At 39.7% G+C, this 26,213-nt stretch overlaps 1 protein-coding gene and 1 long non-coding RNA gene across 5 annotated transcripts in view; both read left to right on the top strand.

The window, feature by feature from the left end:
- LOC132074083 (uncharacterized) overlaps positions 1-22,502 on the top strand; it is a 40,885-nt gene extending 18,383 nt beyond the window's left edge. Inside the window, exon 2 of the long non-coding RNA XR_009418579.1 lies at positions 22,112-22,502. This is a non-coding gene — a long non-coding RNA (uncharacterized LOC132074083). The remainder of the gene's footprint in view (positions 1-22,111) is intronic.
- Positions 1-26,213, top strand: part of RGS6 (regulator of G protein signaling 6) — a 247,350-nt gene that overhangs the window by 94,470 nt on the left and 126,667 nt on the right. The window lies entirely within an intron of this gene.

Genomic DNA, 26,213 nt, shown 5'->3' with positions numbered 1-26,213 from the left:
TCTTTCCAATATAGAGATGGAATTGAGGAGCTGGGATTTTGTTTCTTGGGAAGAATAGCTGTGTAATGGATCAGGAGAGTAGTTAAAAGCAAGGGAAAGGATAGTTTCTGACTCTCACAGAGTGGCTATATTTTTTCTATAACCAGCAATTAAAAGTTGCTTTATTTGTAAAATAGTATTTTCAATTTAATTTCTAAAGCACATACAAGCATGCCAAACAGAGCTATAATTCCTAGAAGAAATTTTCTTGGGATGTCAAAGAAACTTGGAATCAAGGCGAAATATATGCAATACTACTTGCACATATGAGAATTTCTGGAGAAGGGTTATTGTTTGCACTTGGTAGTGTATTCCAGGCCAAGATTTCCAAAGGCCACTGCCCTAACTTGTGTGCCTATGCAGGAAGTTTCTGTTGCAGTGCAGACCCTCACATATCCTATAGGCAGTTGTCTAGGTCAGGTGTTAATAAAACGTACTGTCCTGTCCTGCCCATGTACAAGAGTCCTGGACCAGGACTCTTCAATTATTCTGCTGCCCTCCTCTGTACTGTTCTCTTCTATCAGATCTCTGGCTGTGATTAGCTTTAAATTGATGCTGTGGCTTTTTCCCTGAGAAGAATTTTCCATCTTAAAATCTATATTGCTTTCAGATCCTTTATCTAATTGTAAGGTTTAATGATAAATTTTGTGTGCCCAAAGGTTAAAAATAGCAGCTTTATTCCATTGGCTGGCATTCTGCTAAATTAAGTTTTGCAACCATAGCAGAAAAGAAACTTCTGAATTTTATTTTCCTACTTCTGGTTCTTGTATTTAAGACTGGGGATAGTCATATTCTGCTAAATAATAACATATTCTGTGATTTACAGAGATAAGATAAAATGTAAGAAAATAAGATAAACTAAATTAGAAAGTATATCTCCTAATATTGCATCTTAACCACTGTTATGGTACCATAGCTGCAAGAGAAATTAAGTTAACATTTTAACGTCTAAAAGTGAATGCATCTTGTAAAAGCTCATGGAAAGAGCTGGAAGCTCCTGCAGTCCTACATCAGATCTCAGCCAGGGCCACACACACTGGCACAGGGTGCTTGCCCTTGATGAGGTCACCAAGCAGAACCAGCCAAGATGGAGCAGTTCTCCAGAAAAGGTCTGACTGCTGACAGTGCTGTTCACCTCAGCACCTAGGGCAGGAGATGCTGCCTTAAAGAAAAAGATCTCCTTTCTCTTACAATGGTTCTTACTCTTTGTCTCACTGGATTTGTGCAGTGGGATGACTCACACGTGGACCCATCTCCATGGTGGTGATTTGAAGTCACTCCCCATTTAAAGGCCAGGTTAACTGGAGAGCAATGACATATGATAAAAAGATTTTCTGTGGAAGGTAGGAAAAGGGCTTGGAATCCCATACTTTTCCATCACTTGCTTAAAGGTTCTCTAGTTTCCCTGTGACAGCTGGTCATACCTGTATCAAATGTGTTTCATGGCTCTCAGTTCCTTCCTATTCTTCAGGATAGTGGATACTCTCTTTGAAATTAGCTCTTCAGCTTATGACTGAGTCAAAATCTTTGGCCTAATGCAGAGAGGCTTCACCTCTTGAGAATCTTGACTATAAACTTTGTCTGGATCCTTCATTGCCATTCTATGGTTCTATTGTTAGCTATCCAAAGCCAGGGCTAATGCTGCACTCTTACTATAATGTCATGTTTACAGAATAATGATGTTAGAGTGAGAGCTGTTCAATTAAAATTCTGATCACATATTGAGTCCTGAAAGAGACAGCTACTAATTAACAAATAATAGAACTATATGTTATATATGTACTGTCTGGTTTTTTTTATTAAACAGGAGAGTAATGCCAGGCAGTATATTAGCAGCAGTTATCAGCTTTCACAATTTGTTTGACAGATTACTAATTGCTCTATTTTAAGCAATTTTTTTTCAAAGTAGATGACACAAATAAGTGACTTTTGCTGTTTATTTGGAGTCTGCTTCTTTAATCTCGAGTAATTTAGGGAACACCCAATACTGGATGGTTAAGACAGCTTTATTTTGTGTAGAAGATTTCATGCAGATTGTATCCCCAGATGCCTTATGGTTTTGTCATATGGTCTGTTTAAAAAAAATAACAAAACAACAGAACACCAAAAAGAGGTGAACCCAGTCTGAAAGACCTGGTTTATGTGTCTGTAATTTTGAAGAGGGTGGGTCATGACAGCAGTTTAGGAGTACATTTGGCTATGAAGGACAAACCAGCACTACATACAATGGTATCACTTTCTCAGTGATAAAAAAAGAAATTTTGTTTCAAGCAAGGGGAGACAAGAAATGCTTCCAGATTTTTTAAAGCAAGTGATTTGCTGAAACGTAAGTAAAGAACTGTTCCAGATGGCAGCGTTTGCAGAGAGAGATGCAACTGTATTTAACAGCAACAAGATGAACTATATGGGCCAACAAGAACCAAATGTTAAATCAAAATGGAGAGCAGAGAGATTGTAGGTGCTGAATGTCCGGTCATGAGCTCCAGCTTGAAATCATTGTGACTTGATGTTCAGTTCTGATCAGTTTGAGAGTAGTGCGCTATGATCATGCTTTTGTGCAAAAAGGAAGAATGAAAGGTATCACTGTTTATGAATCCAGCAAGCTGAAATCTGAAAGGGGAGGTGGGATAAAGAGAGAAAAGGAAGGTGACGGTAAAGTCCAAGACCTAAAGATATAGAGTTACAAGCATAAAAGTGAAGGAAAAAATAGTGGCCTTTCGTGTTGTCAAGACTTCAAGGAGTTTTTCAGCTCACCTTTCAATTGATCTATAGATCTTTGTCTTGAAAAGTCATGAGAGGCCAAAGGTGATCACACACATTGTTTGAAAGTTTATGATGTTTTTAAACTCTGGTGGCCAGTGAAACCCCTGAATGGAGCGGTGCTTTCAGCCCTTTCTCTCCTGGTTGACATGGCTGCTTGCTCATCATAGGCAGAAGATTTGGGGGTTTGAAAGAAAGAGAAATTAAGTTCAGGTGTTGCAGCATGAGAGTTGAATCAGAGGATCCCACGCACAAATATGTGTGAAATAACCAAATGACATTGAAAGTTGTCTTCTAGCATCTGTGGGTCCCTGAAAATGTTTGTGGAGGAATTTAGGAGACAAGGCAAAGGCTACATTTTTACAGTTCTTATACTGGAAGATGAGTGAATTCCCCTGTCCATCTTCCTACATTTGTGTATGCACATCAGAAGTACAGAAACAAAGTTGTATACGAGAAAGGGCTGAAAGGTAGAGTTACCATTTTAATACCATCAAATAGAAAATGTGCAGATGAAAATGTTATGCTATTTGCACACTCTGATTTTTCCTTCTGTTCATTCATTTTGGTGTCTGGATCTATATGAATTGCTGCTGTTCTCGGAACTGTTGCATCTTATATGTCTGAATTGTGCATTCATGCCTAGCCTAGATCAAAACATGAAATCATTATTATCTGTGAATTTCTTGTATATTTGGCTTGTTAGTGGGCCAGAGAGCTGCCTATAACTGCCAGCACTGCTCTGTAAATTACTACTAAACAACTAGTAGAAATAATTATAGGTAGTAAGGCTGGTAATAAACTGCATTTTAATGTTATTCAGTAACAGCAGTGTTTTATCACTCATTTCTTGAGGAAAAATTATGAAATATGGTTCGTGCTAAAGGCACAATATGCAGTTCACCATTGATGTATAAATAGTACACCAGTTTATAGTACTGTAGGGAAAAAAGGTAGTTTAAGGGATATGACTAACATAATGAAAGATTTCAAAAGTAAAACCAGATCATTACATCAATAAACAGTCTGAAATGTATGGCCTTTGCAGTGATATGGCAAGCTTGCTTCTTCATTTTCACCCCTGCTCTGCCTAGGCGTAAGTTCTGTGCCTTCCAGAGTTTGTAGGGATTTCTAAAGCACACTACAAGGAAAATAAAAAGCCTGAGGATTTCATAGAGATGGCAGGAATTTTCACTACTGGCACTGTGAAGAACCCTGATTGATTTCACATTCCCTGCCTTCCCAGGAGCGCTCACCACATTACAGAGTAACAGCTGACAAGAACCAATTATAAGTGTAAAAAAAAAAAAGGCTTTTATACGTCCTTCTACGATAAGCAGAACAAAACCAGAACATGATATCCTGCATTTTGCCAATATGCAGTCAAATCTGAAAAGGAAAGGTTTTAACTTGTTACCAACTTAATGGCCTGTCTATAAAAATTGTGGCTGGGAACCTGTTAGTGGCCAAAAGTTCTCTCGGAAACTGTAGGCTTTATTATGAGTTTGCTGAACACATTACTGCAGTGTCTGTAGTGAGAAACAAGATAATGAATGCATTTTAAGTACTATGTTTATTAATAAAACATTACTCTGTCCCTTTGTTTTCTTTAAGCTGTGCTGTAAGAGGTCAATTCTTGCCCTCCTGCCCCTTCTTTAGCTATTAGTGGGACAAATGCATGGTGCTACTGGGGTAACAAGCAATTCCAACCACACATTAATGCCATCTGCTTTCCCATTGAAAGGCTTTGTGTTTTCTCCAGCATGACCTGCTGAAATTGTAAATGCCAACATGTGGTCTCTTGGGCCACTCCATCTTTCAGTCTTGTGCTTTTTTGGCCCTCCTCCTCCTCCTTGTGGGAGGATTGTATATCCATCCCAGTAAAAATTCAAGATTTGCAGTTAGTATCTTCACTGTGTAAAGTTATAAAGTCTGCCCTTGCATGAAGAATTTCTCTTTTTCAAGCTCACCAGGCAATTATGCAAGTGTTCTTAGTTTGTTTTCTTCTCTGGCTCTGTTTCTGCACGCTTAAAACAATTGTGGAGATGAGGATGACCAGACTCAGCCAGCCCTGGTGCTTCCTAGTGTCAGTCTGTGTAGGGTCTTGGGGGAAGCAGGTGGGCATCTCAGAATCAGTCACTTTCTACAGCATCCTAGAGTGTTTGAGTGAGTGGGCTAGAGGCCACAAGTTAAACCTAAACTTAGTTTCATTATGCTGTTTTTAATGGAAGAAAGAAGCAAGGCAGTCCTGAAAGCATAGGGGAGCAGAGATTGAGACTATCCTTGTTTTTTTGAGAAGTACTGCAGTATCGTTATTTCAGAAAAACATGTGGAAACAAGTGACTAAGAGTGAATATTTTGTACTTCTATGGCATCCTTGATCTTCAGTGAAACAAATTTTATGGCTGTTTATCTCTAACTCAAAAGTACCCTGCAGGTATTGACAAATATTTTCACAGAATGATAGAATAGTTTCAGTTAGAAGGAACTTCAAAGTTCCTTTAGTCCAATCATCCTGCAATAAGCAGGGACATCCTCAACTAGAAGATTGCTCAGAGCCCCATCCAACCTGACCTTTAATGTTTTCAGGGATGGGGCATCCAACACTTCTCTGGGCAACCTGGACCAGTGTCTCACTACCCTTATTGTACAAAACTTCTTCCTTATATCTAGTTTAAGTCCTCTTTCTTTTAGTTTTAAAACCATTAGCCTTTGTCTTATTGCTGCAGGCTTTCCTAAAAAAATTGTTCTCTTCTTTCTTGTAAGTCCATTTTAACTACTAGAAAGTCACAGTAACATGTCCCTGTAGCCTTCCCTTCTCCAGGCTGAACAGCCCCAGCTCTGTCAGCCTTCCCTCATGGGAGAGGTGCTCCAGTCCTCTGATCTTCTCCATGGCTCTCCTCTGGGCTCATTCCAATGGCTCAGTGTCCTTCCTGTGCTGAGGATCCGTCCCTTTTGTAACTTTGCTCTCCAAACTTCTGGTACCCTGTTTCCGAAGAGCTTGGCAGGAATAAGTCTGCTGTCAGAAGGTGCTACATGAAGGTGGCAGGCAGAGCAGTCTCTGCTTCCTGTGATCTCCACCTGCAGACAGCTACCACTGTGGATATTTGCCTGAATGATGTATTTTGCCCAGTGGAGAGCATCCTGGTACTGATTGCTATTGCAAATTACTCCCTCTTCACTGGCAAGCTGTTGACCACAAGGTTGTCTTGGGGGGTTAGGATTAGCTTTGGCAGATGGCACTGTTTTGGTTTTTTTTAGTCTTCCACATTGAGGAAAGAAGAAAAATAAGCAGCAAAGATTGCTTGTATTATCATTGACATTATGTGGGTTTTTTGCTAGAAAATTTTCCTGATTTTTTTTCAAGGTGTTGGCGTTCAGAGGTTGAGCAGGTCCAAATTAATTTTATTCTTGAGTAGATTTATATAATTACTGTATCTTTGGTGAGATGGAGCTGCTAAGGCTCAGAATAAGGTGAATGCTATGTAAATAGTAGGAAATCACCACCTTACTATGGTAGGGAAAAGGAGAAGGAACATTGCCTATCACTGGATTGAATGCCTGCAATGTATGGTCATGGTTCAGTTTTGATACAGTACTTGAAATTTTGGTCCTTCTTAAAGAAGATAACTAAGAAATGTGAGGCAAAACCCCAAAGCCTGTGTTGATAGTAATTATCTGATGATACTTAGTTTTCCATTCCCTCCTTGCCTTTCCCCTCAGTGTGCAATTAATAGAGTTTCCCTTGCACCTGGTCACTTGTATTTTCCAAACACATCCATAAGCTTGGCATTTTTGAGCTCTTACCAGTCTATTTAACTGGATGGAAAGAGCCCAGCTGATTGAAGAGGTCTGGAATACACACACAGGCCTATCAATATACCATATTACCACATGAGCATTCATCCTCAGGAACAATTTAGTCTGAAAATATCCCCCTTGAGGAGAGATTTATTTGCATAATTATTCAGATGACATACGTCTGTGATATTTGTAACACATTTGGTAAGATCTGAAGAAAGACAGTATCCTGTCCTGATTCACTAGTAGAGCAGCCAGTCAGGAAATCTCCTTATGGAATGGGAGACTTCTAATGGTGAGGCTGACAAAAAAAATGAAGCTGAAATAAAACTTGGTGTTAGGGGAAAAAAAACAATTTTGGGTCATGCAAAATGGAGGACTTAAATGGGGAAATAAATTCATGGTTTTACTGACAATACCATCAGATGGATACCAGCTTTACCCAGGCTATCCTTTCTTTTTTACTTGACTGTGACCACTTCAAGGGGTGGCAGAGATGTCAGCATGTTTAGACCACTCCATATTTCACCACCTTGCAGAAGCTGACAGTCAAGAGTACCAAACATGGAGATAGATTCAGAATCATATCACTGTTCCTGAACTTTAAACTGATACTAAAAATAGCTTGCATCCACAAGAAGTAGTTTGATGTCTTGCATCTGGTATTTGTGACCAACCCCTTTGGGAGCACGGGCTAGCAGCTGAAACCAGATGCCTGGCACTGGGTGAGAACTTCTCTCAATCATGCAGGTTGTAAATGCACCTTTTTTTTCCCGCAGAGGTTTCTATCTTTGAATTTTATACATCTGTGTATTTTTTTCTGCTCTTAAGGATCATCAGGAAGGCTCCATCAGCAAGGCCTGTCGGGATTTTGCTATAGAGAAGGGAAGTGGAAAAGAAAGTTGGTTGTTAACACTAGAAAGCTTCCTGGTGCCATGCAGGATATCAGGTTTGCACAGTTTTGTGGTGTGCAATCCCATTCCAAGACTGAAATTGAACTTATTTATTTCAAGTCACATCCATGTAGGTATCCCTGGAAAGATATGTTTCACACAAGGTACTGAACGGGCTTTTGTTGCTTTTAAGTGGCCCTACACTCTGTGCTCACCACAGCAATCCCCCATGATGTTAAAGCACTCTGTGCATGTCTGTGTGCTCCCTTGAGACTCACTGGTATGTAGAGATAATGACTTCACATCTCTAGAGTGTGGACCTCTCAACAATTTTCGTAATAGCATTTTAACAATTTGCTAAGAGTCTCCAATCTTTTTAGCAATAAAATCCATCACTTGCTCAGCATGTGGCCTTTAATGCAGCAGTCTTACTTAAAATCACTACTTATCCAGTTATTATTTTTTTCACATGGTTCACAGCCAGTGTTAAAAAGTATAATGTCCACTTTCCAAGTAGGTAGTAGTAGTAAATAGAAAAATCCTTCTGCCCCTGTTTCCTTTTGCTAAGTCTAGTGTATTCTCATCATATATGAGCTTTTTATTTTCCTAGTAATAGCAATGTTTCAGTTCACCTTCAGGTTTAAATACAGATGGAAATTCACATATTTGCTAGTGTTACTCAGTGAAGTCTATCATAATGTTTGTTTCTCATATCTAGCTCTCTGGCAGTTAGGAAGCAGAAACATTCTCCTCTTAATGGTACCAACAGTTGCTGGAAGAGCCGGTCACCCCTTTACAAAGAATGAAGTATTTCCCCTTATATTTGATGTTCTGCAATCTGGACCATTAGCAACAAGACATGTCTGATGTTTTTTCCATACACTAGTTCATAATTTTGAGTTGAAAATAAGAATGGAGGCGGTGCATTTTCATATTTGTCTGAGGGGTTCTTCTCCTGAATGAAGAGCGAGAAGTGAGCTCCCTCTCAGTGATGCGGGCTTGGAGCTGAGCAGTTGTTAGTGGTCCATGCAGGTACTTGTTGTTTTGCAAGCAGTTGGAAGATGGGGTGGCTGAGATGAAAGTTTTGTTCATAATGCATAAATCCCATCCATATTTCAGTGTTTAGACAAAACACAAATGATGGGGAGCAAAGGTTTAGTGAGGCTTCAAAAGTACGATCATGGATTCCTCCTGATTACTTTATATTTGTATACTTATGTGTATAATTTGGTACATTTTTGTGCTTTTATTTGCCATGTTCTAATGCAGAAATACTGGTGAGATTATGTCATCCAGCAACGTGGGCCCCTATTACCACTCTTAGAAGTTTGTGGGTCTCTCCGTCCCTCTTATGGGGGCTTGCAGGGAAGGCTGCCATGGAAAAGCCAAGAGGTGTTTCTTGCAGCCTTCCACTATTTGTTCACTGCTCTCCATCATCTCGGGTATATTCCTTCACTGTGCCCCAGGGGACTCTGTAGCTTATTTCCTACAGCCTGAGTCAGAAAAATACTCACTACCTCAAGTAGTCACTGCTGCTAAGATGCAGGGAGCAACCCAGCTGTCAGTAGTTAGTGTTGCAGAAGAGCAATGCACAGTCAAAGATGACAAGGTTTCATGAATAAGTTTGTTAAAAAGGAAATGGAAATATTGGCTTGCAACCCATTTTATCTAAGAGCCAGCACAACTCGGTAACAGCAAAGAAAAATGAAAGAACCGGGGAACAAGCCCTAGTTTATAATAGTTCTCAGTCTGGGACTAGGGTGGATCTTAGTCAACATCTTGCATAAGTGCCTTCAGATCTACTCCTTCCATATGTTAAAATAACAATTAAAATTACACAAGATGATTTTATAATTCCCCCTTCCCCCCCCCCCCCAGTATTTTTCTGTAAGTGTGCCCATCCATACGATAATGTTTTTACCTGTCAGATTGCTTCATTCGGGCTGGTTTTTTCCCTTATATGTGTGTTCATTATTGTCAGTAATAAAATTACCTCCATAATATTTTGTGCCATAGTTAAAAAGATATGGTAGTCCCACTTTTATGGCCACTGGCCATCAGCATTGCTTGTATGCAGGTTTAGGAGTTTTCACTTATTTCAGCTACCATGTGTTTCATCATATGTTTTGATTTGAGTACTATGAAGTTATCCCCTGAACAAGCATTCAGATACCTTATTTGCATACAAGTTCTGTTTTTTTAGTGAAACCATTTACAGTTCAGGCCACAGGAAACGGGGCTGGGATTTGAGAGCCACTTGGATGGCAATTGTTCCCTTTGCTAATTGAAAAGGAAATGACAAACTCTAGTGCTTCACTGTTCATTACCATCACCTGCCAACAGAGTGGCTGTTTATCTGTACATTCTGAGCTCTTTCATTTTCTTTTTAAAAATTATATTGCTTTTGTTCTCACATTCTCCATTTTGCTAGAATAAAAACTACTCAGCAGTATGTCAGAGCATGCCATGTCTTTCCCAGATCACTTTTATGGCAGTAAGTTGATGAAAAAAGAAGTACTGGTCTGCTCTGGGAGCATTTATTAATGTATGCCCTGAGCCACTCTAATCAGACATGCTATGACTTTTTGTACAGTACAAAGTGCTGCAGGACATGAAAAGCAAAGCTTCTGTATAGTCACGCAATGGTTCAGAACTGTAGTGGCTAAAAATTAGACAAATGCACTAAGCCATTTTACCAAGTCCCCTTGAGTCCGTCCATTTGGCTCCTTTCAGTCTTGTTTGCCTCTGTTTTCTGCAGTCTCATCCAGAATGCATCACGTCTGGAATTTTGCTGCTCCCCTTGGGAGGCCACCAGAGGCCAGGGCATCTTTCTGTCAGAGCACCTTGGATGACACCTTCTGAGAACTGTGCCCCTTAGCTACTGTGCTGCTTCCCTGGGGTGAGCACTGCCTGCTCATTTCCAGGTGTAACTGCAGAACTTGCCAATCTCCAGATTAGGCTTCCTTTTTGAAAATATGCTTGGGAGGAATTGGTTCAAAATATGGATGCTATACATTGTGTGCTTTGTTTTTTTAAGGTGTTTTTTCAATATATTGTAAATGTAATATTTAAAATTTCATTATAAGATCACTGTTCAGTTGCATTTGCCATTATCACTCAAACCAACCACAGTTCCATCTTTTTCTTCAGTATGTGTAAAGAGTGGGGGACTCTGAAGAACCTCTGCCAAAGTAGCTCTTTGTGCAGGTATGACTGCAGGCAAGTGGTTAAAACCAGGTATTGGAAAGCTTCTTGTAATGACAAAGGCATGTAAACCAAGGGAGAACAGTTTTCTTCACTCTTCATCCTCCTTTATTCTTTTGCAGAAATTATTACCACTGAGCTATTTCTCCCTTTAGAGATTTTGGTAGAAAAGAAGTGTTTTGCAATGATAAGGCAGACCTATTTTCCTTATTTTGTAATTGACAGAAGTAGTGTGTATATAAGTGACTTGTCAGTGGGACAACTGAGAAAAGAATCCATTACATTTAGTTCCTATTAGTAGTAATAAGAGGGATAAAAGTTATGTTAGCCTTTAAAGATCCTAATTAACACTAGTGACTTTGCTGTACTGAGAACTTCACACAAATCCATGAATTTGATTGAGAGACGTGATTGATTGATTGATTCAAAGGAGCAAGGGTTTGAAGGGTAGGGAGATGTGTGTAAAACATGTAAGCAAAGAATGTGGTAAGGAAGAAGTACAACTCCATAATGGGGTAGGAGATGGAAGTGAAGACTGTGGTAGTGGAAAAAGGGGAAATCAGGATCGTGTGTTATCTGCTTGTAATTTGAGCTCCAGTTTCTGCTGCCAAGAGCAGTAGTGGACGTAGGAGCTGGTTGTGCTAAGCACAGCACAAACAGAGTAAAAGCTAGTCCTTGGCTCAAGGGGCAGTGCAAGGAAATCTGGCCATTGATGCTGTTCTCCTCCTGTTAGTCTCTTTAGGAGCCTCTCTCTGTTTCTACTTTCTTGTTACCGCTCCCTTGCTTCCCTTTGCTTCCTTTTCCTGGGATGTAGGAAACTGAAGAAAGGTCTCTAAGATATACCAAACTTCAAAATGAAATCAGCTTGGGAAATTTCAGCAGAAGCTTGTCTAAATAGTTCTTTAAAACCTCCAGAATAGAATGGATGATATTTCCAGACCCCTTCCAACTTGGGTTGTTCAGTGGTTCAGAGGTTCCAGTTTACAGGGCTGTTCTTGCCCCTCCTATCCTCCTCCTCATGAGCCGGTGGGTTGTCTTTATGCTGCTAGTTTGTGACTAGCTCTGAATGTTGCTGATAAGCAATACAGTTGGGGTATCAGAGATGCCTGAGCTTATTACTTCCCTTGACCAGGAGATTGCTAGGTAATTCACACTCCAGTAATACATTTCATTCCCTTTACTTGACTAAGTGAAGAAAAAAGACTCTCTTTACTCAGAGGTGAAAAAAAAGCAAAATTAAGGTCACTTCACAGAAGTTGTAGCTGTAAGCTTCAGTTTTTTAAATTTTAGGCTGAAAGTCAGCCAAAACCCACAAAAGCATTTAATCAGAAATATGTTAATTTATTCCCAGCCTCATGTGGAGGCAGGAATTTTGTAACCTACATCTTCATGAAGCATTTTGGTTTCTGCAGCAGTAAAATGCTCTGCTACTGTATTGCTAATGCTGCTTTATTTAGGCAATTCAATAGCCTTGATTCACTGAAAATCAGAATAGCTCATGCAGCTTTCTCCACCTGTAGCAGAGATTCAGCACTTTTGTCTTAATGAGGAAGCCCATGGTGTGAGGATAGTGGAAAACTGGAAATGGATGAATTAGGGATTTCCTCTTTTGTGTGGCAAATTACAGAAGCCCATCTGCCTTACGTTAAACAAATGCTTCCTACTGTAAGAAATAATTTTTAGCTTGTGGGCATGCTAAATTCTGTAATTCTGTGAATTATTTCTGTCCAGCTGCTCATGGCAGCAGAGGTCAGAGTACAGTGATACCCATTCTCTCAGTCCATGTGCTCTACCCCTGCCAGGCCCTGGGGACATGTAATCTGCAACCACACAAGTATTCAGAATATCATCTCTCCTGGCTCTCAGAATTACCATCAGGATGAAACCTAAATGTCTGTGTCTCATACAGCTAGCCTATTTTGCTGGACAAACTATTATTATCAAGGGTTATAAAAGAGTCCTCCTCAGAGTAGCTGATGGTTTGAGTTCAGTCCATTGAACCCAGATTAATTGGTTTCAGGACTTCATTGTTTTCTCTCAAGAGTTTAAGATGTAGTTCCCAGCTGCCACACACAGTCTTGTGTATTTCAAATGCCATAGAAAGGTGAATATTCTCTCATCATTATCTAACAACTATATTGGTATTTAAATCCCACCTCCAAGAAAACAGCACGATGAATTGTAATTTTGTGTTAAAATCCGAACTGCTTAATGAATTTGTTGCTCTCTGAGGGATGCCTCTTTGCTGTCATAAAATTACTTACTGAGATGGAGTTAAATTTTCCTTCTGTATAAATGCAGTTTCCACTGTGTGGTAGGTCATGTAGATTAAGAAACATTTTCAGAAAGCTGAAAAACCACTCAGAACATTTATTCCCTGCAGTTGCTATAAGGGCTGACAGAGTTGCCAACCAGGCTTACCTGTGAGCATCTTAATGAGGGCAGCAAGAACCGAATCTGGATGTGCGTCTTGCAGCCCAGCACGGTGACGGAGGCACTCAGCCCTCTCAGAGACCTGACAGCTGCTTTGTGTCTGTAAGAACAATCTGGAAGGAAATGTATCAGTTCATGATGTTTGCCATTATTTGGTTGCAGTCAGTAAGTGTGTGTTTATTAGCTTGGGCCTGCTGCTCTGAATAAGACCGATTGTCTCATTAAGGAAAATGAGTCACTGAGAATGTTTTTTCATCATTTGATATTTAAGTGGTGTCACTGTTCGCAGGTAGATGTTAGTGGTGAAATTAAAGGACTTTTGAATATGAAAGCACAGTGGAGATGCAGGAAAGAAAGAAAGGAATTCTCAGTGACTACAGGTATAGGCTAGTATTCGTGGTTCTTTATTCTTACCCGTGATTCCCTCTGTGAAGATGGATAAAGCACTTCACTTCTCTGGGTCCTACTGCAATAGCAAGTGGCAGCTACTGCAGGGATGCAAAGAGCTGCATCACTGTGTACAGCATTTGCCATGGTTATGCCTGAATTGCCCCAGAAGTTTTTAAAAAGCAACTATTAGTCATTATGTTCCTTTTTTTGGAGACCAAGAAAAGGGTGGAGCAGTGACTGCTTAAATTAATGCTGCAACATGGCCACTGCCAGTCATAACAGTACCTGCCAGCTTCCCTCCTTGCTTTTTTCCTGCCTTCAGGGCAAAAAAAATCCTCAGTATTGTGCTTGTATGAATTTGTGTGTTTGTGTGTTTAACTGTGACTTCGGACACGGTTTATTCACAGAAAAATTACTTTTAGATGTTGTCCTTAAAGTGGGAAAGCCTTGATAATGTTTAATATTTAAATAGATTTTGTATTGTAAAAGGACTGCCAGAGTTGATTTTTTATCACTTGCAAGCAACATCATGCAGGGACTCATGCCTCCACATAAATCTGACATCTGTCTGAGAAAGAGGCGTGGGACAAAGGTGTAGGCAGAAGAAGTCCACCTTCATGGATTCCATATCGTGGTGTAGCAATTCTAGTAAGATCAAGGAAGTACTTTTAACGGAAACTTGGCTCAGTAAGTTAAGGCCTTCCTGAAGGCTTTCAGAGCATGCATTCTTCTAGTTATTAAACTCTGAATATTCAGTTTCTTTTTATATAGAAAATGCATTTAATCATACTAATACAAAAAACCACTTGATGCTGTTAGATCTGCATCTCTTGGCCTGTAGTGGGAGTATAAATTCCCTTCCTCTGTTGATTTAAAATGAACAAGGGCAGGAAACGAATAAAGCACTTTGATTTCCTCAGCTGCAGTGCCCATTGCTGGCTTCAGCATTCATGCATTCCTCTCCCAGCTCAGGATTTAGGACTGGTGGTGGGTCAAGGTCATCTTTGAGGCTAGTCCCTTCAGCAAGACTGGTTCCTCTGGCCCACTAGTGGAAATCAACAGCATTTCCATTGCTGCTACTGAAAACACCTGTATTGGAGATCAAGTTCAATATTGTTGGCAAATCAGCAGACAAGAGTTTCCACATCTTGCTTCCCTTAAAGAAACACTAAAGGTTTCCTATTGCATAAATATTTATATTCTTTCGTTGTTGTTTTATTGCATTTTGTGAAAGAGGGCAATTGGAAAAAAAAATCATAACGGGAAAAGAGAGATTTCTTTTCCCTTTTGCATGCTTCCTTGCCCACCCCTTCCCCAAAAGAAAAGGTTTCTTAATATACAGTAAGACACTCAGCAACAGAGAGGATCTCCTGCTGTCTCTCTGTGTACCTGTACTCATACAAATGCACTTGCACAGAATTTGGAGGTTTCTAGAAATACATAATTAAAGCCATAGAAAAGCTTTTATTAGTAGAACATGAAGTTGAAGCATCTGGGATAGATAACACTAGAGCTCAAGGACACCTGGAAGATCATGACACATCTATGAAACAATCTAGACTTTTGAAGGCTGTAAGGTGCTAAAACAGTTGTGTTCCTTTGAAGCAGATCCTGTCTAGTCTGAGTGCTGGTATTGGCTGAGGCAACGTGTGGCCCTGCTCAGCCAGAAGATAACACAGTATAATTCTGTTACATTAAGTGGGAATACATGACTTGCTATTGAAGAGTGTGAACTGTACATGACAGTTCTGTTATGCAGAGGGATTGAAGGGATGTCAAATTGTAAAGGATACAACTTGAAGTTGTAAATTCAGTGTGGGGAAGAGGCTGGGCTGTCTGATTACATCTCTAACATACAAAGGACTTTCAGTCCTTTTCAAATACCAAAAGTAGTCAAAGAGCCAAGGAATCCTGCAGTGATGTTTTAACCTCCTGCCTCAGTTCTTTTGCTTCAGGCTTAATGAAACACTTTAAATTAGTCACTAACAAACAAAGAGATACCACCATGAGTCTTACAGATGCACAAATCAGATTGCATGTAACCCTGATGATAAGGAAACAATAATTAGCATCTGTTATAAATAAGAATTGTTGGGTTGCAGGAGAGTGCAGGAAATTACAAGCTTGAAGGCAGCTCTGAGCTTTGTCAAATTTGGTGGGCGAGTGATTTTTGTCCCTTGTTCTCATGACATGAGCAAGAATGAGTGAAAGGTCCACTGGGGGTGGGGAAGTCTGACACCTACAGTACTCAGAGTCCCACATTAATGATGGCTTTTAGATGAGCATGAATAAAAATACCATTGTCATATACCCCCAATTCACAGAAGCCTCCTGTACCTGTTTCAGCAGTTAGCACATCAGCTCAGCCTGTTTATGCCAGGAGCACGAAACTGGCTCCTGCAGTCAGAGCAGAAATTGCTGCAGTGTGTGTGCCTGGCTGCATGGGGACAGGGTTTTGTATGCACACAGATAAATTAGAGGGTGTAAAGCACAGAAATGCTTCTAGCAGTGGTCTCAGAGTCTCTTTGGGTGCTGGAGGGATCCTGCCACTTCCCTGGAGAAACAGCAAGGATCAGCTTCTGTGAGTGCTTCCCAGCCAGAGAGGGTCAGAAGAGAGGATGAGGAAATGTGTGCTGCTTTGGGCTGCAGAAGCTTTTAGCTACAGTGTAGGATTGCTGTACCTCTGGAGATGAAGGCTGAGGGCTTTCATTACAGCTTTTTGCACAATTACAATTTCTCTAATAGCTGTGTACGCTGCTGTAACAGCAAATCTTTTCTGCTTCCATGTCTTGGCCATTTGCTAAATATAATCTCCTTTCCTTTAAACAAAAGATTGGCCCCTGTAAACCTAATACAATGATTTGTGTAATGAGTTTATTTAAATTCCTACCATGTTTTATCGAGTTGCTTCTTTATCTTTATACTGCAGTTCAGATTTTATATTTTAATATATCAACTGGGAAACTGAATGTGAGAAAAAAAGTCATCTAGCTTGTTATCTGCAAAGGTTTTTGGAAAGCAGATGACACATCTAAAACACATTTTAATACATTTTTGTGAAAATTGTCGTGTAAGGATGAGCTTAGAAAAATCTCATCTGAATTGTAATTTCTTTATAGTCATCAATTCTAGAGCTAGAGAAAGCAAGAGTCTTATTTAAGAAGCATGAAGAGAACCAAAATCTGTTGTGCCTCACTTTTTGTTAATTCACAGAAGTAATGTGGCTTTGTTATTTCCCTTGCCTCTAGTTATCTTTCAAGCAGAGTTCTGGTCTTTTGATTGAGATTGTAACTACACCCAAAAAATGACCTTTAGAGACTGCTATTTTGGTTTATCATTTGATTACTGTAATAAGTAACAGGTAATATTTATGAAAGGGAAATGAGCATTTCTGTGATTTAGGTTCCTGCCCATGGATAATATATAACATAAATTTTCCTTTCCAGTTGAGTCTTACTAACCCAGAAACCACAGCTGACCACAAAACAGCTGCAACATGAGAAAATCACAGCAGTTTATTATGTTATTTTCTTAACATTTTCTTGCACATGCTTGTGATTAATGTGTATTTTCCCCAGCTTTGAAGGACAAAATGGGTAGAGGTGTGTTTTTTGTGAGTTGCCAGGCCTAGAAACTATTGCTATATGACTGTTATTGGCCAGAAGGTTTGCTTTTTGCTAGAGAATGTTGTGTTCATTACTGTGTTGCAACTCTGTGGTCAGTGTAGATAGGAATTATTATTTTCAAGAAGGGGAGTGTTTGTGCCCTTTTCTAGTTTCTGTGGTGGATGGACTGGAAGAGGGGGATTGATACAGGTTGGGGGACAGCCCTGTGACAGGTTTAGACACCAGAGACTGTTGAAAATTTCTTTTGTTGTTGTTGTTTTGTGTGAAGGAAGTAAAAAGCTATCTTTTCATCAGGAATTAATGACATGACGATTTAGAAAAAGAAAACCTCAAAAAGGGTTGCTTTCTTCAGCACAGCAAGACAGCATTGTTACTACAAGTTCTGGGTAGCTGAGTAGCAACCTGATGTGCAGGTGAGAAAATAGTAGTCTTGTCAGTTCAAGAACTGCCTTCCAGACTCTGTAAGTTGTAATTAATATTCTGAAAAAGATTTTTAATGAACAAAAGATAAATATTAGCAAAGGCTGGCTGCAAATAAGTGAGAAAGGATTGGAGAATGTTCCAGATAGGGGGTTGAATTTAACATTCAAGACAGTAATCGCCTCTGTAAAAATCACTTGACTTGCTGGAATATATATATTTAAAGCAGCAGAATAGAGTCTATTTAAGTTGGTAATGTATAAGTGGTGCTATCAGTTGTATTATATGGGGCATAAAAGAGATATATTCTATGCATGAAATCTATACTTTTTTTTTTTTACTTAGTCTTTTGAAATAAGAGAAGTATTGCATGTAGCAAAGTAGCAAAGTGCAGTACAAACTGGGGAGAGGAGGTGGAAGGAGAAAAGGTTAAAGAACTAAGCTGGTTGAAGTTAACACAACTGTCTTGCAATTCAGACAGTAGCACAATTGACAGTGTTTGAAGTCATGTGCTTTTCAGAGTAAGGATGAGCTTTCCTTGGCCAGAAAGCCAGCTGTTGGAAACTGGAGACTTAAGAAGTACAGATTCTACATGTCTTTAGAGTTTTTGCCTTTCAAGTGAAGATTGATGCTGACTGTTGAGTATGACTGGGTGGATAAATACTGTGCTTTTGTGGCAGTATAACACTTTGGGATTTTTCTGTGTATGAATGCAATCACGGGTTTGGGTAGATCTGAGTTAAAACCCAGTTATTATACAAGTGACTCTTGGGTCCTCTGAGCCCTTGGTTTTTCCAGACAGCCTGGATTAGAAGATGTCCTTGCAGCTTTATTTATAACAAAGTACCAGAGAGATTACTGAAATGCCTGACAAGAAAGAGAATGGGGGACGTACCTCACAGCTAAGTTTCACTGTAAGTGACACTGCTTCTCCTTTTGGATCTAAATTGCACACAGGCCACATAAATCTACTTCAGTCCAGGAATTACAGTATTCTATAATAAATCACATAAGCAGACCTGCTTTTAAATTCATCCAGTGTGCTTTCAAATTAAGCCAGAACCTACTTTTTTTTCCCCTCCCCAAACCTAAATCAGTGCTTGACGTAACAGATTTGGTCCCAAGTTTGTGGTCTAAAATACAAGAGGGTTGTACTTTTCTTTCTCTGTGTAAACGTGAGGAGAATGAAATTCATACTTCATGGTTCCCAGCCCTCTCAGTTCATTCTTTGTCTCCAGCAAATCAGGGAGTTGTGCAAATATCAACTGTGACAAATTTGCTGGTTTTTTGCATATATGCTAAAAGCTTTGTTTTTCCCTTTTCTTCTTGGAGAGGGGCAGGGAATAACCCAGTTGCAATTTCTGAAACCAGCTGCATGCAGTGTGGTCCTGAGAGTATTTTCCCTAGGTAATGTTCACTCCCTGCTAAACTACCCTCACTGCTGACAACAGGTGTCAGCAGCAGATTATCCTTTTGGAGGAAACTGAGCTGGAGGGAATTACAGATTTTTGACAGAGATGACAATAGGGAAATCAGCAAATACTTTTGCTTTTAATGTGAAATTTATGAAAGCTAATGCTTCTGGCATCCACATCTCAAGGTTAGTGGCGCTGAAGAAAATAGGGAGAAGAGCAACTCAAATAAATAGTCAAGCACATAAATCCAGCTGTCTTACAAATTGATGCTGAGTTGTCTGAGAGTCCTCAGTTTGGAGAGGAGGTTGAAAGAGGGTTGGTCATGTTTGATGAAGCCATAAAGGCAGTGGATAAAATAAGTGCAGAGTTACTATTAGGATCCAACGCTGTGTTTTATTCATGTGGCTCTGCTGCCTTTATTACTCTGGATCACCTATTAGTGCTTGCATCCTCAGGAGGAACAGATACAGTTGCACTTGTTTTTAAGAAGTGTACAAAAATCTTCCCTACATGAAACTTCCCTCTGGACACTTAAACAGGAAAGAAATGGTGTGTTAAGTGAATTTAACTTAGCCAATAGCTCTCTTCCACAGAATGTGATACTAAAAGAAAAAAAAGTGTTTTCATGTTTCCTGAAGTCTTTCAAGTGTGTTCATTTTTCAACAAAGTCCTCATTGTCCTTTTTAAATAAATTCCACAATCCTAGCAGTGCGGGAGTTTCTTAATCAGTTGACATTGTAATTGTCTTAGGGTAATCTGTTTTCACATGCAAATTCAGTTCAAGATGCTGAAAAGGGATTCATGTAGGCTGCCAGAAAATTCATGGGAAACACACTGTAGCTTTTCCAAAACACTTAAGCAGAAGAAATTCTCAGGCAGTGGGGGAAAACTCCCACTTGCAAGATTTTTGTGCCAGAAAAGTCTGTGTCAAGGGCAACTACGCCCGTCCCCAAACCAATATATACAGTGAGAAAATGGTACAAATGTGCTACCAAACAGTTATATATATAAAAAAACGAAGACAGTGAAGTTGTGGATTGAGTCCTTACATGTCTTCCTTCCTTTCAGGTGTTCTTTATTATTGTGCATACTGTGAACATTAGATTATATGGTATTAAAGAAGACAGGCATAATGTGAATGAAGCAGTAAAGTTGGAAAATATAAATTGGCTAGTTTAGGCTGTACAAACACAATACATTGAATATACTTGTCCTTTAAAAATGACTTTAAGAAATGCAATATCCGAAAGGTCCATATATCCATGATAGACCATGAGGTAATGAAGAACGCTGTGTCTTTCTAGGTGGTAGTAGCAAAAGCAAGTGTGGTGCAGCCTGAAACCTGGGAGCTCTCAACCCTGGGTGTTCCTGTGAGTGATGTAGCTCCTGCAGGGAGGCAGCCGAAGTGCGTGGCATTTGGGTTCCCTCTACTGGTTGAACTTAAAGCCCTGTCCATTAGCTTGTGTGGTGAGATGGTGTTCACGAAATACCCTGAATTACTTTCCTTTGTGATTGCATTTTGGGATCTTACGTAGTTAGCACATCTGCAAACCACCTCTCTTTGAAAGGTCTGCTAATGTACACCTACTCCCCAAATAAACCCTTCAGAGCATCAGGGGGTGCTTGAAAGTTAAATGCATATTTAAATGCTCTGCTTAATAGGAGTGGTGAAGGCATGTGCTCTCATGCTTTTCTGAATGACGATCTTTGATGGCTTTGTCAAATGATGGCTTTGTCACTGGGCAGTTAAACAGGCAATACTTAACACTTCACAAACCATTACCTTGGCTTTGTCACCATCTGTAATGTCATTGTCTACACAGCCATGAAAGTGGCACTGTCAGTCATAATGCAAAAGCAGTAACAGTCTTTAGTTTCTCTAGTGTCTTTTGAAGGCTGCATGAGTGAACTGTAGAAGTAAGGAAAGACACTGGTTTAAAAGCAGAATTAAAACTCCAAAATGAACTTTCTTGTTAGCTTTTCTCATACCTGTGGGCAGGTGATTCCCTCTCCTTCCAGCTTTATGAAGTGGTTTGACTGCTGGAAGGCATACCTCAAATATGAAGCAGCATGAAACTATCAGCTGTAACATTCCTGTGTTACAAGGGGCAGTTGGAGCAAGGATAATGCTTGCTCTGTCATGTCCATGCCTTTAAACATGCTCTTCTGTAGTCACTGAAAGGAGTCCTTTAAAATAAAATAATAAAATTCCTCAAGCCTGGGCATCGAATAGACTTGGAATTACTATGTTCGCAGTCACCTAGTTCTTGCACTTTTGTCTAGACATGTGTATTGATCAGTGTTTTAGAGAGTACAGGAGTGGGTAGATTTCTGGTCAGACCCTGCGCCACTGCTTTGTGTTCTTGCATTTTGTGTTTTACTGCATGAAAGGGAAGAGAAGTCATCCATGAGCTCCTCCTTATCATCTAGGTCTCAAGTGGAGAGGACCCCGTGGGCTATGGCAGTGTGGCAGTCTCCCATAATCCCTGAGTAAAGGAGCACAGCAGCATTTAATGTGACCCCTTTATAGCCTCTGGCCTCTTTGCTTCTCTTTCTTCCCCTGCAGGAAATGGTTGGGTGGAAAAGGTACTCTGGGCCCTATTGTCACTTACATGGTTGTTCTTATTTTAGAAGAATTATATTGAATAACATATGGGTGTATTTATGGCCGAATCTCCAGTTCTGAAAACTCCCAGCTCCTTTTTAGAACTGATCTGGAGAAGACTGACATTGCTTCCAAGCTGTGCTTTGCTGTGTTCACCTGAAACACGCACCATTTCTGCCAAAAGGTTCCTAGTCCTCAGTTAAGTGTTGGCAATACAAAAACAGCTACTACAAATACCTTATGGCTCCTGGTATAGCTGTAAATGTTTTCTCACTGTTCAGCCGACTGTGTGCAAGGTACAGTGCATAATTCCATTGGAAAGTCTCTAAAATAATGTATTCCCTACATAGAATCTTTCCAGACATTTGCTTCCTAGTGTGCATTCGGTCCTTAGCCCCAACAGCCTTAACTCCACATCCCACAAAGTCAGAGCAGGATTTTGCAGAGAATACTGAGAACTGTAAAATGTGAACAGCATACAATTTGGAGATGGAGAAACTTCTTTTTCTGTTGGTTCTTATGTAGACCAGAGGCTGTTCTCCCTGAAGAGCTGCACAGTGCAGAAGCTGTGCCTTCCTCCCTCAGGCTCTCCTATGAGGATGCCTGGCCTCACCTTGGTGGCAGTGCCCTGAGGGCATCATCCATCAGCTGGGAACTGGAAGATCTCATCTGTGTAACAGTGACATTCTGCTTGGTGCTGATACCTCTAAACCTCAAGCAGGACTAATGGGAAGAAAATGGTACAGGCAGACCAGCTGCCAGATGGAAAATTATTTGCTGCAATGCTGCAGTTGCACAGAAGGAAGAAATGGCCAGTTACTTTTGGATTCCTCTTTTTTGATATGAGAAACATATTTGTAATCTGCCTCCTCAATAAAATGATGTGATAAGAATAAAAGGCAGTTCCTGAATTCTATTCCTATGCCAAATTTTATGTGATCTTTTGAAATTGCTCACTTGTTTTAAAGAACTAGAAAATGTTTTAGAGTTATTTGAGGGGATTATGCAGGAGGCAAACCAGCATCTACCTAGCAAAATAAATACGCCATTCAGTTGTAAGGAACTCAAAAACTTCTAAACCCTGCTCCCCTCCCATCTTAGGAATAAAAAAGGAATGGTAAGAGTTTGGTCTTCTATAAGTTCAGAAGTGCTTGGATTTAATGCTGCTTCAGGCTTGTATGAACCTGAACTAATCCTAATTAAAACCAACAGGATTTGATCAAAAAGAAAGAGGAATCATATGCTTGTAAAACAGAACCTATGACATTTAATCAGAGCAGGGACCATGGACATGGAATGTTTATGGTATGTCATGGAGCAAGGGTAGAACATCCACCCACAAGTGGGCAGCTGAGGCTGCACGATATGGCCAGTGCTGCAGGGCTCAGTACAGCAGGACACAGTGCCACAGGTTCATGCACAGCTGACTTCAGGTAAAAATCCTAGAAATCTCAGTGCAGCATGCCCGGGGTATCCCTGTATCCACTGGGTGCATGTGTCCTGAGTTTCAAGTTACCTATGCTGAATCACGTTTAGAGTACTTTGGTGTAAGTCAATGAAATACTAGTGATGTGCCATGAATATGGCAGAATAATTTCTACTGTTTCAGTACTGTTTGAAAATTTGTAATGAAAATGGTACATATTGTGTGAGGAGCTTGCTCTGCTAGATACTTTTTTTTTAAATTTTGAGCTCTAGAAGAAAAATACATCAATTCAAAGCACAGTAACTCAGATAAAAATGTTTTTTTTAAATATGGCGGCTGTGTTTGGAAAAAATTTCCATAGCTGTGCAAGTTTCCCTACAAAATCCAAACAGAAAAACATGGATGGAAAGTTTTCTTTGAAGTGCATTTGTGAGAAGTATGGCTTTGATAAAAGAAACTTCCCTCTGCTAAGGGGTGACGGTAGTAAAAAGAATGACCTACTTTCAGCAACTCAGAAGAAAAAGCCTTAATGTCAGCTGTCCCCAAGAGATGTGGTCTTGGAGCTTTGACAGGCATTCCTACAAGCGCACTCTCTCCAGAAAGTAAAAAACCCTGGATGTTTCTGTTACAGGTTTCAGTGTTGGCAGACTTTAAAAAATGTTCTCTGCTCTCCTGGACTCTGCTTAGCTGACAGTTCTGCACTTTTTTCTTTTCAGAACAAGTGCCTGGATTATCTACACAGCCAAGAGAAAAAAAATCTTATGCTGTTGTATTATCTCTTTGTACCCCCCATGGGAAATCACCTGGTTTTAATCAGGATATGAGCAAAAGTCAGGTATTCATAAGATCTATATTCCCCATACTCTCTCATATGAGTGAATGGAAAGGGACTGGAGAATAGCATAAACTTACCATCAACCATGAAAATACTCTAAGCTAATTTGATAAATTAATCCTGTGTTTTCTAGGAATTTCATCCCTGGTCTTAACTTTGATTTATCCATGCAAACCTTTATAACAGTTTGTATGAGAGTGCTAATAAACAGTCTGGAATTACTCTATCTAATGACAGTGTGTATTTTCCACTGTGTCTGGTTTTGGTGGGATTTTTTTTTCTTTAGAACTAAAATTATCAAGTGACAAGTTGGCTGGCAATTTAGGAAATAACTGGATAGTTAAATAATATTGACATTGAAGTCTTGCTCTCAAAGTTTTAGATTACTGTGAAAATGATGGAATATTGTGATTGTGGTTAAAATAAGAGCTCCTTGACATCCATGCAGTGATATTGCCATAAAGAAACAGGTATGTTTTCCTGCTCCACTTTTGTCATATATAATTCATATTATGTATGAGAAGTAAAATTCATTCTTCAAGGGATGCTTCCCATATGAATTTTATTAACTATTAACTATTGTGAAAATATTTTAAATTTTCATTGTTTTCTCATGCTTTTAATTTAGTAGAGGAGGATATTTTGTTAGTTGTGCCATAGCTGCAATCAGTCTTTTAATGGGAGGTGAAACAAAACCTGCATGTAAATAGTTTTAATCAACAGACAGTGAATGAACTTAAGTTACGTGAGTATTAAAAATAGAGAAGGCATAAACTAGAACATTTTTTATCATGTTTTCTTAATATGTCATAGAACTTCAGCCCTTTCCATCAATTGCCTTTTTTTTCATTAAAAAAGAAGCAAATAGAAATGATAAAAATGTTCTGATAGCTCTTTTGTGCAAATTAGTGCCCTACACATGATTTGACATAATTTGAATTGGCCATATTTGTAACATCTATTTCTCTTCCTGTTTTGGAGAAAGATAAGAATAATTGTTCATAAAACACTGTGGGCAAGAAGTGCTTTCCATGTCCCCTAGGCAATCATACTGTGCCTTGAAGCATGATTAACCTGTCACATTGTATAAGACTGCATAGCTGCAAATTTTATTGAGTAGTGGTAATTGCTTTCCTTAGTGCCAGAGTGCAGCTTAATATCTCTTACTTAGTGACTCAAAGAACTGCTAAATCCTGGTGTTGGGATGCTGGAGAGACACACCTGTGGTGTTTTGAATGTGCATAGCAGCTCTTGGGTCTTGAGTTTGGGGTAAATGTAAAACCTTGTGCAAGACTGATACAAGCTTTGTGTTTTGGTGAGTTTTCATTTGTCATGTTTGTTCCTTACTAGTCAGTGCTTCCTAGCTATTAGTTAATGAATAGTAATAGAGAATAACACTGAAGTCAAGGCTATGGGGATTGACGTGGCTGACTTGTTCTCATCACCCCTGCTGGTGTAGAGCCCTGTTTCCTTTCCTCATCTCTCTCAAGTTCTGTCTGAGTGCTGTGCCCCCAAATCTGATGAACTATTATGGATGCTTAGGAAGCTCTGCATCTTTCTGTTCTGGGTGTCCTGATTTCAAAGGATACTTCCACCTATTGCTGGGATTGACACCTCTGTCAGTTGCTCGCTTATGGATGGAATGTGAGAGGTGTGAGCCTGGCCAGGTGAGCTCACCCTGCATTCGAAGCTGGTATCTCACCTGCACAGGACAGCACAGCCCCATGAGCTCTATGCCCCAGCTTTGGAGCTCCTACTGTTGACTGGGAAATTGTGCAAATTGTCTTCTAAGCTCCAGTAGGTTCATATGGGCATAGAAATACTTTTCCATGAAGAGAGAAAGAGAGAAAGATGCCCTTCCTACATGGAAACAGAGCCCAGGAAGAGAAAAACCATGAGGGTTACTTCAAAGCAGTTTTCTTTCCTGGTTTCTTCTGTAGGGAGTGATGGGTGATAAGTAGTAGTGGCCTGTTCATTTCTTGGCTTATTTTTAACATTTGGGGATTCCTGGTCTGATACTATGAATGATAAATTAATTTCCAGGATCATCTGGCAAGTTGTCAGCAGACTAACTACTTCTAGTGCAGATCTGAGTTGCAGAAAGGGAAGACTACTGGAAAATGACAGGAAAATGTGAGCAAATACCAAGCATATATTACATTATAGAGTATGGCTATACCTGAAGTCATACAGCTCAAATAATCTTAGAGGTTGCTACTGAGTGTAGTGTATGGTCTGTCTTATTCTAATGTGTGTTACAATTATGATGTTGTTGATAGGGCTCATTGCAATCTTAATGTCAGAGAAAGAACACTCAAATTAGGTTAAATTGAGTGATGGCCAAGCTGTAATCACCACTGAGGTAA

The sequence above is a fragment of the Ammospiza nelsoni genome, chromosome 6 (assembly GCF_027579445.1).
Source record: "Ammospiza nelsoni isolate bAmmNel1 chromosome 6, bAmmNel1.pri, whole genome shotgun sequence".
In the NCBI taxonomy this organism is placed as follows: domain Eukaryota; kingdom Metazoa; phylum Chordata; class Aves; order Passeriformes; family Passerellidae; genus Ammospiza; species Ammospiza nelsoni.
The sequence above is the reverse complement of the archived record's forward strand: the minus strand, read 5'-3'. Positions and strand labels throughout refer to the sequence as shown.